Source organism: Myotis brandtii, unplaced genomic scaffold, assembly GCF_000412655.1.
Source record: "Myotis brandtii unplaced genomic scaffold, ASM41265v1 scaffold70, whole genome shotgun sequence".
Classification (NCBI taxonomy): Eukaryota; Metazoa; Chordata; class Mammalia; order Chiroptera; family Vespertilionidae; genus Myotis; species Myotis brandtii.
Genome location: NW_005370741.1, coordinates 757,297 through 770,005, shown reverse-complemented (window position 1 = coordinate 770,005; position 12,709 = coordinate 757,297). Strand labels below are relative to the sequence as shown.

Genomic DNA, 12,709 nt, shown 5'->3' with positions numbered 1-12,709 from the left:
AATCCTGCAAAGCACTCTTGTACACTCTTTTCCCAGATTCACCAAGTGTTTACATTTTACCCCATTCTCTTTGTATGTGTATGTGTATATGTTTTTTCTGAACTGTTTGAAATTAAGTTGTAATCATCATATCTATTTGTCCTGAAATAGTTCAATGTGCATTTTCTGTGAACAAAGACATTCTCTTACATAATTCCAGTACAGTTATCAAAATAAGGAAATTTAACATCAATACAATACCATTATCTAATCCATAGTCCATAGTAAAATGTTATCAGTTGTTCCAACAATGTCCTGTCTTTTTTTTAAGTCCAGTCTCAATTCCAGGATTACATGTAACATTTAGTTGTCATATCTCTTTAGTCTCCTTTAATCTGGGGCAGTTCATCAGTTTTTCATGACCTTGACTTTTTTCAAGACTACAGGCCATGCCCTAACCAGTTTTGCTCAGTGGATAGAGCGTCAGCCTGTGGACTGAAAGGTCCCAGGTTCGATTCCGGTCAAGGGCGTGTACCTTGGTTGCGAGCACATCCCCAGTGGGAGGTGTGCAGGAGGCAGCTGATCGATGTTTCTCTCTCATTGATGTTTCTAACTATCTCTCTCCCTTCCTCTCTGTAAAAAATCAATAAAATATATTTTTTAAAAAAAAGACTACAGGCCAGGTATTTGTTTTTTGTTTTGTTTGCTTTTCAGGCCAGTTATTTGCAGACAATCCCTCAGCTTGGATGTGTCTGATGTCTCCTCGTGATTAGATTCAGCTTATGCAGTTTTGGCAAGAACACCACAATGTTGTGTCCTTGTCAATGCATCACATCAGAGGTACATGATGCTACTCAGTCCTGTTACTGGTAATGTTAACACTCATTATTTGATTAAATCAGGATCTACCAGATTACACCAATGTAAAGTTACTATTTTTCCTTTGTAATCACTAGATAATCTTGGAGGAAATAATTTGAGACTATACAAGTATCATATTCTGAGAAAAAACCCCACTAATTTTAGCTTCCATTGGTGATCTTATCAGAAGCAACTATAAATATGGTGATTGTCAAATGGTGACTTTCTAACTTGCATCACTCCTTCCTCGTTTATCACATTTGTTAGCTGGCATTATGCTTGAAGGAGACGTTCCCTTCTCTACCTTTTATATGTTTATTCATTCATTTGTAAACATTGGTATGGATTTATGGATTCCCATTTTAGGTAGTAGATTATTATGTTACTATGATTATTAATTATGAGGCTCAAATTGCCCCTGATTTGGCTAGTGGTATATCCAGGATGAATTCTTGCCCTGACTTAGTTATTACTAACCAAGTGACCTTGTATTCTAAAACTCCCTCATACCAAAATAAAAATAGATTGTACATCTGAACTTCACAATGTACTACCTAAGTTCAACAAATGTAAGGGGGAAAGCAGTACAACCTAAGAAAAGAAAGAGGTGTGATAGACAGTTAGACAGACATGAGTAGAGCAAGGACTTCGGGCCAGGTACCGAAGGTCACCAGGGTGGAAAGCCTTGGTGCCTAGCAAAGGACAATTGTAGGGTAAGACCTCATCCTCAAGGTATATCGCTAGTCATACCATTTAGGCCCTCTGATCTTTCCTCCCTAGAGATAACATCTAGGCTTCAGTTGTATTTCAGCTCCAGGCCCAGAAAAACAGCAAAACCAGACAAGCAACACCAAAGTTGACCTCAGGACCTGCTGCATAGAATAATGATCCTCCAGTGCCGCCAATCAACGAGTGGAAACCAGAACCCTGAAAGGGCACACCTAGCAAGCTGATAAACATTCTATTGAGATCTTCCCCTGGGACCTCCCCTAAAATCTCTACCCTTAAAACCCTTAAGACCCGGGAGCACACCCACACCATTCCCCCAAGGCCTAGGCTAGGGTGGCACTGTGTTTTCTTCAAGCCAGTTCCACCAGCGGCGGCTAGTGCGGCTGGACCTGGGCTACGGTGGAGGGAAGATGCCACAGCCTGAGTCCCAGAAGGCCGGAATCCTGAATTGCCCGAGCGAGATTCACCAGAGGATCTTTCTGGGATCTCCCCTTCACCTTGAAGACCTGGTGGGGCTCCTGGAGGCAAAGCCCACAGAAGTGTGCCCGCCCCCCAAGACTGCATTCCTAGAGTTTCTAACTCTGATGCCAGTTCACACCCAGCCTCCAGCACAAGTTTATGGCTCCAGCAGCTTTTGCTCCAGGAAAGTGAAAATGGCCCTTCAGCTATGCTAGTTCTAAAATGGAAAGCGTCACCGTTTGATATTTCTGTTATGGATGCCTTTTAGCGTCTGCAACCTGGACGGTTTTGCTTTTTGTTTATTTCAACTTCAGTGAAGTGACTCAGCCACTTAAGAATGTGCCCATCAAGGGATCTGGGCCCCATGGACCACTCCCCAAAAATTCTATCCCCATTTCACCCGAGGTCCAAGTCAAATATTAGAATTACAGTTCAAAGCAAACAAGATTGATGGTATAGTAGATAATCATATTGAAGATGCAGAAAAAGGCAGCATGAAATTCTCTTCTGAACTGGGTATGATTTTTAATAAACATGATCAGGAGTTGAGAGACTTGGGGTATCAGAAGCTTGCCTTCAATATGCTTATTAGCAACCCCTTGGACTACCACAGAGATGTGCCAGATACACGGAATGCAGCATGTAAAGACAAGAAATACCCTGTGGATCTGCCAGTCACTAGCATTGTTATTTGTTTCTACAATGAAGCCTTATCTGCTTTGCTGCGGACTGTGCACAGCGTCCTGGACTGCACACCAGCCCGGGCTCTCCATGAAATCATCCTCATGGATGGCAACAGTGACTTCATGATTTGAAAGGAAAACTAGATGAATTTGTCCAAAAACACCTCCCTGGGAAAATTTAATTAATAAGAAACACAAAGCAAGAGAGATTAATTCGAGGAAGAATGATGGGAGCAGCCCATGCAGCAGGAGACGTCCTGGTGTTCCTGGACAGCCAGCGTGAAGTGAATGTGACGTGGCTGCAGCCCTTGCTGGCTGCCATCCGGGAGGACCGGCAGACGGTCCTGTGCCCAGTGATCGATATCATCAGGGCGGACACGCTGGCCTACAGCTCGTCCCCTGTGGTGCCTGGAGGGTTCAACTGGGGACTGCACTTAAAATGGGATCTTGTTCCCCTTTCCAAGCTCGGAGGACCAGTAAAGTCTCCTACAATGGCTAGAGGACTGTCTGCCATGAATAGAAGCTACTCAGTGAACTCGGGCAGTATGACAGCGGCATGGATATCTGGGGAGGAGAAAACTTGGAAATATCATTTCGGATTTGGATGTGAGGAGGTAAGCTTTTCATCATCCCTTGCTCCAGAGTCAGACACCTTTTCCCGAAAAGGCCACCCTATGGTTCCCCTGAAGGCCAGGCCACCATGACACACAACTCCTTGAGGCTGCCACACGTTTGGTTGGATGAATATAAGGAGCAGTATTTTTCCTTAAAGAAGCTATGGAAATATCAGTCAGCTTGTTGAATTGAGGGAGAAGTTGGGTTGTAAATAATTTAAGTGGTAGGTGGATAGCATTTACCCAGAGATATAGATATCTGGGCCCAATGCCAAACCCCAGCAACCCATTTTTTTGAAATATATTTTATTGATTTTTTACATTGATGTGCCCACAACCAAGGTACATGCCCTTGACCAGAATCGAACTTGGGACTCTTCAGTCCTCAGGCCGATGCTATATCCACTGAGCCAAACCAGTTAGGGCGCAGCAACCCATTTTTATCACCAGAAGGCCAAAATACCCAAAAATCCTTCAGCATGGAAGGCTTTATCACCTCCAGACCGGCAAGTATCTGGTGGCCCAGAGGTGCCCAAGTCAGAAGGGAGGCCTAGTAGTGCTTAAAGCATGTGACCACAGTGACCCAAATCAGATCTGGATTTATAATGAAGAGCATGAATTGGTTTCAAGTAACCTGCTTTGCCTGGATATGTCAGAAACTCGGTCATCAGACCCACCCCAACTCGTGAAGTGCCACGGGTTGGGGGGAATCCCAGCGGTGGACCTTTGGGAAGAATAATCGGCTATACCAGGTGTCACTTGGACAGTGCCTGAAAGCGGTTGATCCACTGAGTCACAAAGACTATGTTGCTATGGCAATCTGTGATGGCTCCTCCCCACTGCAGTGGCATTTGGAAGGTTAAGGAGGATGCGATGGCTAGAATGGAATGCGTGTCCTCCTGGGAAGATTAGCAGAGGTGAAACAGCAGACATACTATACTGATGAGTGACCATCAGGAGGTGAGGAAGTATGTGTCACCAAGACATTAAGCTCATTTCTAGGCCACTGTTAAGGAATTTCTTACTTATAGTAGGAAACCAGAATACAGTTTTAATATAAAGAGTCAGGTTTATACAATACCTAGGAAATGTCTAGGTATATTCAAATTAGTTTATGCTTCTTTTTAATCCCCTTTAATAATGGAATGGATCGTGTCATAATTTCCTTTTTTCAAAGACTTCATAGCAGACAGTTAAACAAACTGACTGAATCCACACATTGTTTATAAGATCATATTTAAGAGGTGGTTAACTACTATAAATGATTTTGATGAATTATGGTACCATGTGCATTTAAAATAAATAATCCTTTTAATTAACAAAAAATACCTTAGGATGGAGAACCCAGCACCTCTCCCTCCCGGGAGCACACCCCACACCTGTCCCTTCCCCTCATCCTTCCCCTCCCCCTCCCCCCAGGCCCATCACCTTTACCTTCCTCACTTCTAAACTCCAAGGGCCCTTCCCTTACCTCTATAACTTTTTTCCTAAGCCCATTTTTTCTACAAATTACTTCTTCTCCTCTGTGATTTTCCAAATAAATGTTCTTTTATAGTTTGAGTCTTGGCTCTGAATTCTTTCCTAGCCAGCACTCAAGTACCAAGGTTGCTAAACCCAGGTCTGGTCTGACCCCACTGGTCTAACATCTGGTGCTGTTCCCTCTGCCCCCAACAGAGGGAAAATTAGAGAAAGACTATAAACCTTAAATAGAGAAATCTCCCTAGTTAGTATTTTTAAGTGTGAGCAATAAATGGTGAACTCAAAGTAAATGACAACAGCAGGAACTAATTTTAAGGCTCTACTAAAATCTGCCATGTTTGAAATCAGGAATAAATCATAGTTAAAGTTCACAGAGAAATAACTTCAGGCTTCTTTTTTTTATTTGTTGTAGAGGCCCCTTTTTCCATCAACTCACAATACTTCTCTTTCTATTTGGCCTAAGGCTCTGTGATAAGTATCAACCAACAATAAGAACTAGAAGTTCACCTATAACTTAGCACAACGCAAAAAAAAAAAAAATTGCTTATAAGACCAGGTTATGGTCTTCCTTATTCTTATCCAGTCTCAATAAAATTATGATTTTTTCTAGTGCACACTTGTTATTTGTGGAGAGACAGATCTTTTCATGTAACCATAAACCCTACTTTCTGCATCTTGAATAACAAACATAAAATCTCCCAGAAACATTTTAATTTTTTTAATATATGTATTTTTATTTATTTCAGAGAGGAAGGGAGAGGGAGAGAGATAAAAACATCAATGATGAGAGAGAACCATTGATCAGCCTCCTGCACACTCCACATTGGAGATTGAGCCCATAACCTGGGCATATGCCCTGACTGGGTATCAAACCTTAACCTCCTGGTTCATAGCTAGATGCTCAACCACTGAGCCACGCCGGCTGGGCTCCCAGAAACACTTTACCCTTCAAAATATAAATCATGCTAACTAACCCCTACATTTAAGAAGAGAGAAAAGCCTGTCAAACAAAGTAGGGCTTTTTCTTATATACAGAGAACTGCAAGCTACAGTTAGGGTTGGCAGTAAACACCTCCAGAATTCTAAGAATATGACAAAATCAACACATAGCATTAGGGGGGAAAAGTAAAGAGTCAGAAGAGAGAACTTGATCATACCTAAATAATAGAGTTAATATATCTAAGGGATTAGAAACTGAAAGGTTAAAACTTAGAGAAATAAAGGGAAAAGGAAAGGCAAGATTTGTCAGGGTTTAACTAGCTAGGAAAATAAACTATATAGGGAACATTTGTCTCTTATAATATTGGTTGTTTAACCAGCCTCAGACACAAATATCTAGACCTTCCAAGCTGAGGAAGACTTTAACATCGAGGAGCATCATCCTACAAAGTCCATCTGAGCAGCAATCAGCTTTTGGTTTCACCCACTATTTCTTCACGCCCCCTTCAAACTGCAATAGACAAGTTGGAAATTAAGCTCAGTATATGCAGCCATCCAAACTGTTTTGAAAAGCTTAGAGCAAAAAGATGAGAAGAAAATTATGTTTGACTATGAAAACCAAGAGAGGAGAGTTTTAGAAAGAGGATAGGACAGTGTCAAATGCCATACAGAAGTCTAAGAGAATGAGGGCTGAGAAAAATCCACTGTGCTTTATGACTAGGAAGCTAGGGTTGCCTTTCAGTGAACAGTTTAAATGACAGAGACAGGGGCTGAAGAACAGCAGAAGTCAAGAGAGTGGAACTAGAAGTGACTGTGCATTGAGAACATGGCGTTCCATCCTTAAACGTGTAACAATAAAAGGATGAAAAAAATGGCCTGAGCTGCACCAAGGTCAAATGAAGGTTTGGGGGGTTTTGCTGTTTTTTGTTTTGTCTTATGTTGTGTTGTGTTATTTTCAGCACAGGGAAGAAGACTATGTCTGCAGGCAGAGGAGAGAAGAGAAAATTGAAGATGTGTAAGCTAAACACAAAAGGAGATAATTAAGGGAGAAAGTCTTTAATTCTAGATGTTTATAGCACCCATGACGGAGAAAACAAAGAGAATTGAGAGCACAAGGATAGCATACACTTAAAAAGAGGAAGTTCGGTTTATTGTCTGAGGCAGGGAGGAGAGAGATAGAAACGGAGAATTATTTTGGAATCGATTGCAGGGAAGGAGAACCTTTCTTTCTGCCAAGGGCCATTTGGATACTTATTGATTGATTGATTGATTGATTGATTAAATGGTTGATTGATTGATTTCAGAGAGGAAAGGAGATGGAGAGAGATAGAAACATCAATGATGAGAGGGAATCATTGATCGGCGGCCTCCTGCACGCCGCCTACTGGGGATCGAGCCCACAACCCAGGCATGTGCCCTTGACCAGAATTGAACCTGGGACCCTTCAGTCTGCAGGCCGACACTCTAACCACTGAGCCAAACAGGCTAGGGCCATTTAGATATTTATAACATCAATCATGGGCCATACAAAATTGTCAATTTAAAAATTAGCCTGCTCTATTTAGTCAAACATTTAATTAACGCACCCCTAATGCCTTGGCAGAGCCAGACCAAACAATTTCCTGGGCTTTATATGGCTCGAAGGCCGGATGTTCCCCATCCCTGAAAGGCTCACCTTTTTCTTTATTTTTTCAGGAAAGTAGAAGGAAAGCAGAGGAAGGTACAGGTGCTGAGGGGCATCCAGCCTGGGATAAAGGAGGGAAAAGGCTTAGAACCACTGTGAGCCGTAAACTACACACATAATGGGCCCTAACACATAGTAGCACTAAGTGTAATGAGGAGATCCCCAGTTCAGTGGGTAATAAAATTTTCTTACAACTTTTGTAACCTTCTGCACTACCACTGTAATATTAGTAGTGAGGTAGGCAGTTAGTTAGACAGACATGAGCAGAGCAAAGACGATGGGCCAGGTACAGAAGGTCACCACGGTGGAGAAAGCCCCAGGTGCCTAGCAAAGGACATTTGGAGGGTGGGACCTTTCCCTGGGGTGACCTTTCCTCCCCTAGCATATTGCTAGTCATACGGTTTGGACCCCCTGACCTTTCCTCCCTAGAGATAACATCTAGGCCTCAGTTGTGTTTCAGCTCCAGGCCCAGAAAAGCAGCAAAACCAGACAAGCGACACCAAAGCTGATCTCAGGACCAGCCCATTGAATAATGACCCCCACCCTGGTGCTAGCCAATCAGTGGAGACCCCTATCCTGAAAGGACACAACTGGAAAACCGCTGAGTATTCCATTGAGATCTTCCCCTGGGACGGTCCCTAAAATCTCCACCCTTAAAACCCCTAGGAAGAGGACCCAGCGCACTCCCCCTCCTGGGAGCACACCCACACCATTTCCTTTTCCCTTCCCCATTCCCACCCCTACCCCCAGGTGCCTTACTGTTGTGGCAGAGTGCACGGGAGAACGGGAGAACGATCAGCCAGCACTCTGCGGGAGGAAAGTTTAACCCCTGGGGGAGGAAAGTTTAACCTTTATTTCACAGATCTGCTAGTCCAGGGGAATTCCGGATACAAAGCCTGCACTGAACTTGTGAGGAGGCTCTGACCTATATATCTCCTCCTGTGGCGGCCCCTGAGGATCTTCTGCCCAAGTCAGTCTTGGCGGGGCCTTGGGGGCATGCTCCGCAGCTCCGCCCAAATCAGCTGTGGAGGGGCCCTGGAGTTAGGTTCTGCAGCTCCGCCCAAGTTCAGTCAGAGTGGGGAAGTAAGACTATAGTTTTAACTAGATACTGAACTAGGTTGCAAGCCCCCCGTTTTCCTTTTCATTACCATTTACCTTCCTCACTCCCAAGCTTCTAGGGTCCTTCCTTTGCCTCCATAACTCATTCCCTCAGCCCATCTCTTCTACAAATTACTCTTTCTACCTCTGTGATTTTTATAAATAAATGTGCTCTTATGGTTTTGAGTCTTGATTCTGAATTCAAGTACCCTGGGTGCTGAATCAAGGTCTGGTCTGACCCCATGGGTCTAACACCTGGTGCCATTCCCGCAGCCTACAACACATCCTCTAAAAATCACCTGGACTCATATTGTGAAATCTTTCCTGCACAAAGTTAAGAACCCACACACCACCACCTGGCCGTGCGTAGACCCACTCAGGGCCAGGTCCCCTTTCCAGTAACGTTTGTATCTTCAATTTTATAATTTTTGTTTTAACTTTACTGTTTTTCCTTTGTGAGTATACATGAGACCATTGTCAACTGTCTGCTCTTTGCTCCCCACACAACTCACCCAGAGAATTCATGTAGTCTTACAGTTTCCATCATCACATCAGAGCTGATAGTGAGAAAATATTTTCAACTCCTTATATCTCCCACAAACTCCAGTGGTGTGCTTCCATCTATTTACAAGATTTTTATCTCTACTTGGATAGCCTACTGTCATTGCAAATTCAAAATGTTCAAAATCAAACCCCAAACCAAACCCAAAATCCAGCCCCACAACTGTTACAGTCAGGATCCAGTCAAGAGACAGAAACCACACCAATTATTCGAACAAAGAGTGGAATATAAAGGATGGTTAAGTAGGTCTAAAGTTGTTAATTATGTAACTGTACGGGTTACACAGAAGTAGCAACTGCAGAAAGCAGCTCCCACCCTCACTGCTGAGGGAACAAAAGGAAGAGCTAGGGTTATTTGAATTTTGAAGCTTAGAAAGGGCCCTGTCACAACTGAAATTCAGATATCTGAGGAGGGAGCACAAGCCAACTGATGCTGGTGTCTCTGAGGGGATGTGACAAGATTGCTTCTGCAAGTGTTGGAAAAATTGAAAACCGAATTCAGCGACTGGTAGGACAAGAACTGGTGGAGTGAAGAAGACTGCTGGGAGCTGCTCACAGAAAATACAATTAGATAAGCTGCCCGCATGGAATAAACAAGAAGGAGCAAGTCATTTTTCCCACCTCTAGCCTTCCAGCTCCCTCTAGCACCCTCTCCTGGCAGAGTTGAATAGGGAGCCAGATGGTGAAGCAGAAGTGCAATTTGTTGATTACTGGCCCCATTTCACAAAGCAGTCGAGTTTGGAGCAGAGAGACAATTACAGACTGTCTAAGCTATATTAGTCAGGGGCAAGCAAGGAAACAGACCCCACGTGAAGTATGGCAGAGGAATTTTACCACAAGGAATTGGTAAATAGAGAGGATGCAGGTGTCTGGGGACCTGAGAATCCGGGACCCATTGTAGGTTCTTGGCTTCATGAAGGAGAGAATTCAAACTCCAGCACAGAATTTAAAGTGCAAGTGATTTTACTAGTGAAGCCATGAGACAGAATGGGCTACTTGACAGAGCAGCCAGCCACCTTTAGAGGAATTTGCTTCCTTTATTGAGGTTCATTTAATTGGGAGTAGGGGTGGGGAGGTAAGGTATTCAATAAGGGAGGGAATATTCAGGATCTTCCCGGAAAGGGATGGAGATTTCTCAGAGCCCCTCCATCAGCCATTCTGTGTTTTTTTATGGGCTTTCCATTTCTGATCAGGGCAGCTCGGGGTGCATTGTTTTAGCATGCTAATGTATTACGTGATCTATAATGAGGCTAGGGGTGACCATTAGGTGAAATCAGTCACCATGTTGGATCGAGCTTGTCTCTGTGGGTTTTAAGCCATAAATGGGGGGGGGGGGGGGGGGGGGGGGTCTTACTGTCTTCTTGATAGTTCCTATAGCTTTTATCCATTGCAACTATTCCACATCGTACATAGTCTATCTCAGAAGGACTAGGAAGACAAATGGGGAATAGTGAAGCAATCCAGAAATGGGCCACAGTGGGCAGCTGCTGTCACACCCTAGGCTGGAGGAACCATGGGAGGTGGTGGTGTTACTAGAGCCCAAGAATCTAAGGGCATCCAGCCCTTGGCCATTGTGACTCAGTTGGGCATCCTCCAGAGCACTGAAAGGTTGCCAGTTCAATTCCTGGTCAGGGTACATGCTTGGGTTGTGGGCTCTCCCCAGTGGGGGTCATGCAGGAGGCAGCCCATTGGTTGGGCTCTCACATCCATGTTTCTCTCTCCCTCTCCCTTCCTCTCTCTCTAAAATTCAATTTTAAAAAATCTTTTTTTAAAAAATGGTTTCCTCCATGAAGCCATCCCTGGTGTTCTCTTAGTTAGAAATAATCTCTCCTCAGAACTCCCAAAGCACTTTATTTGCACCTATCAAACAACAAATATTCATGCTGGGTTAAAAATTAGCCCTGGCCGGGTGTGACTCAATTGGTTGGGCATTCATTGCCCCATACACCAAAAGGTCGCTGATTCAATTCCTGGTCAGGGCACATGCCTAAAGATCCCCTGTAGGGGGGGCCTGCAGGAGTCAGCCAATCCATGTTCTCTCTCTCTAAATATCAATAAACTATTTTTTTAAATAAATAAAAAATAAAATGCCCTAGCCAGTTTGGCTCGGTAGATAGAGCATTAGCCTGTGGACTGAAGGGTCCCAGGTTCGATTCCAGTCAAGGGCACATGCATGGGTTGCGGGCTCAATCCCTAGGGATCACTGATGTTTCTATCTCTCTCTCCCTCTTCCTTCCTCTCTGAAATCAATAAAAATATATTTAAAAAATAAAAAATAAAGTAATTATCCCCAAAACTGATTTTTTACGTTCATTTGAAATACATAGAAAACCGAGGCAAGAATACTGCTCAACAGTGACTAATTCTATAAACTTTTTCCACTTATAAATCAAATTTATTGATGTATAACATAAAATGCACCTATTTAAGTGAATAGTTTTTGAGGGTTTTTTTAAAAATATATTTTATTGATTTTTTTTTTTACAGAGAGGAAGGGAGAGGAATAGAGAGTTAGAAACATCGATGAGAGAGAAACATCGATCAGCTGCCTCCTGCACACCTCCTATTGGGGATATGCCCGCAACCAAGGTACATGCCCTTGACCAGAATCAAACCTGGGACCCTTGAGTCCGCAAGCCGACGCTCTATCCACTGAGCCAAACCAGTTAGGGCTACAATGTTTGTTTTTTTAAGTTTTTATTGAATTTATTGGGGTGGCATTCGTTAATAAAATTTTATAGGTTTCAGGTGTACAATTGTACATCATCTGTATATTGTATTGTATGTTCACCAGCCCAAGTCAAGTCGCCTTCCATCACCATTTATCACCCCTTTTCCCTCTTCTAGCTCCCCCCAGCTCCCCTTTCCCTCTGGTAATCACCATACTGTTGTCTGTGTCTGAGGCTTTTTCTTTGCTTAATCCCTTCACTTTTTTCACCCAGCCCCTCTGTTACAGAACTTTAAAAAAAATTTTTTTTTTATTATTTCAGAGAGAAAGAGAGATAGACACATCAATGATGAGAGAGAATCATTGATCAGCTGCCTCCTGCACGCCCCTACTGGAGATCGAGCTTGCAACCCAGGCACGTGCTCTAAATGGGAATCAAACCTGTGACCTCCTGTTTCATTGTTCAACAATTAAACAGTGAGCAACACCAGCTGAGCACAGTACTTTTTCATAATATAACTCAGGTACCAATTTTTTTTTCAAATGGAGCGTTCCACCATGTTCACAGATTGTAAAAGTCAGCATTTTAAATATGTCAATTCTTTTTTAAAAAATATGTTTTTATTGCTTTCAGAGAAAGAAAAGGAGAGGGAGAGAGAGTTAGAAACATCAATGATGAAAGAGAATCATCGGTTGGCTGCCTTCTGCATGCTCCCCGCCCCCCGGGGCACATGCCCCAAACCTGGAATCGAACCGTGACCTCCTGGTTCATGGTTCATGCTTAATCATTGAGCAACACCAGCCAGGCTCAGATACAAATTATTGACAAGACAATGGGACAAAGAATGCAGTACTGGCTAGGTGCCATGCCTCTTGGTGGTCTTGTGATAAGTGAATATTTATCACCAATATATCAGTTTAATACTTATCTCCATTGTCATGCCATCCCAGACAT

The 12,709-nt window shown here is 43.2% G+C and overlaps 1 pseudogene; it reads left to right on the top strand.

The window, feature by feature from the left end:
- The first annotated feature begins 1,937 nt into the window (after positions 1-1,937).
- Positions 1,938-4,188, top strand: LOC102262342 (annotated as a pseudogene).
- The last annotated feature ends 8,521 nt before the right edge of the window (positions 4,189-12,709 follow it).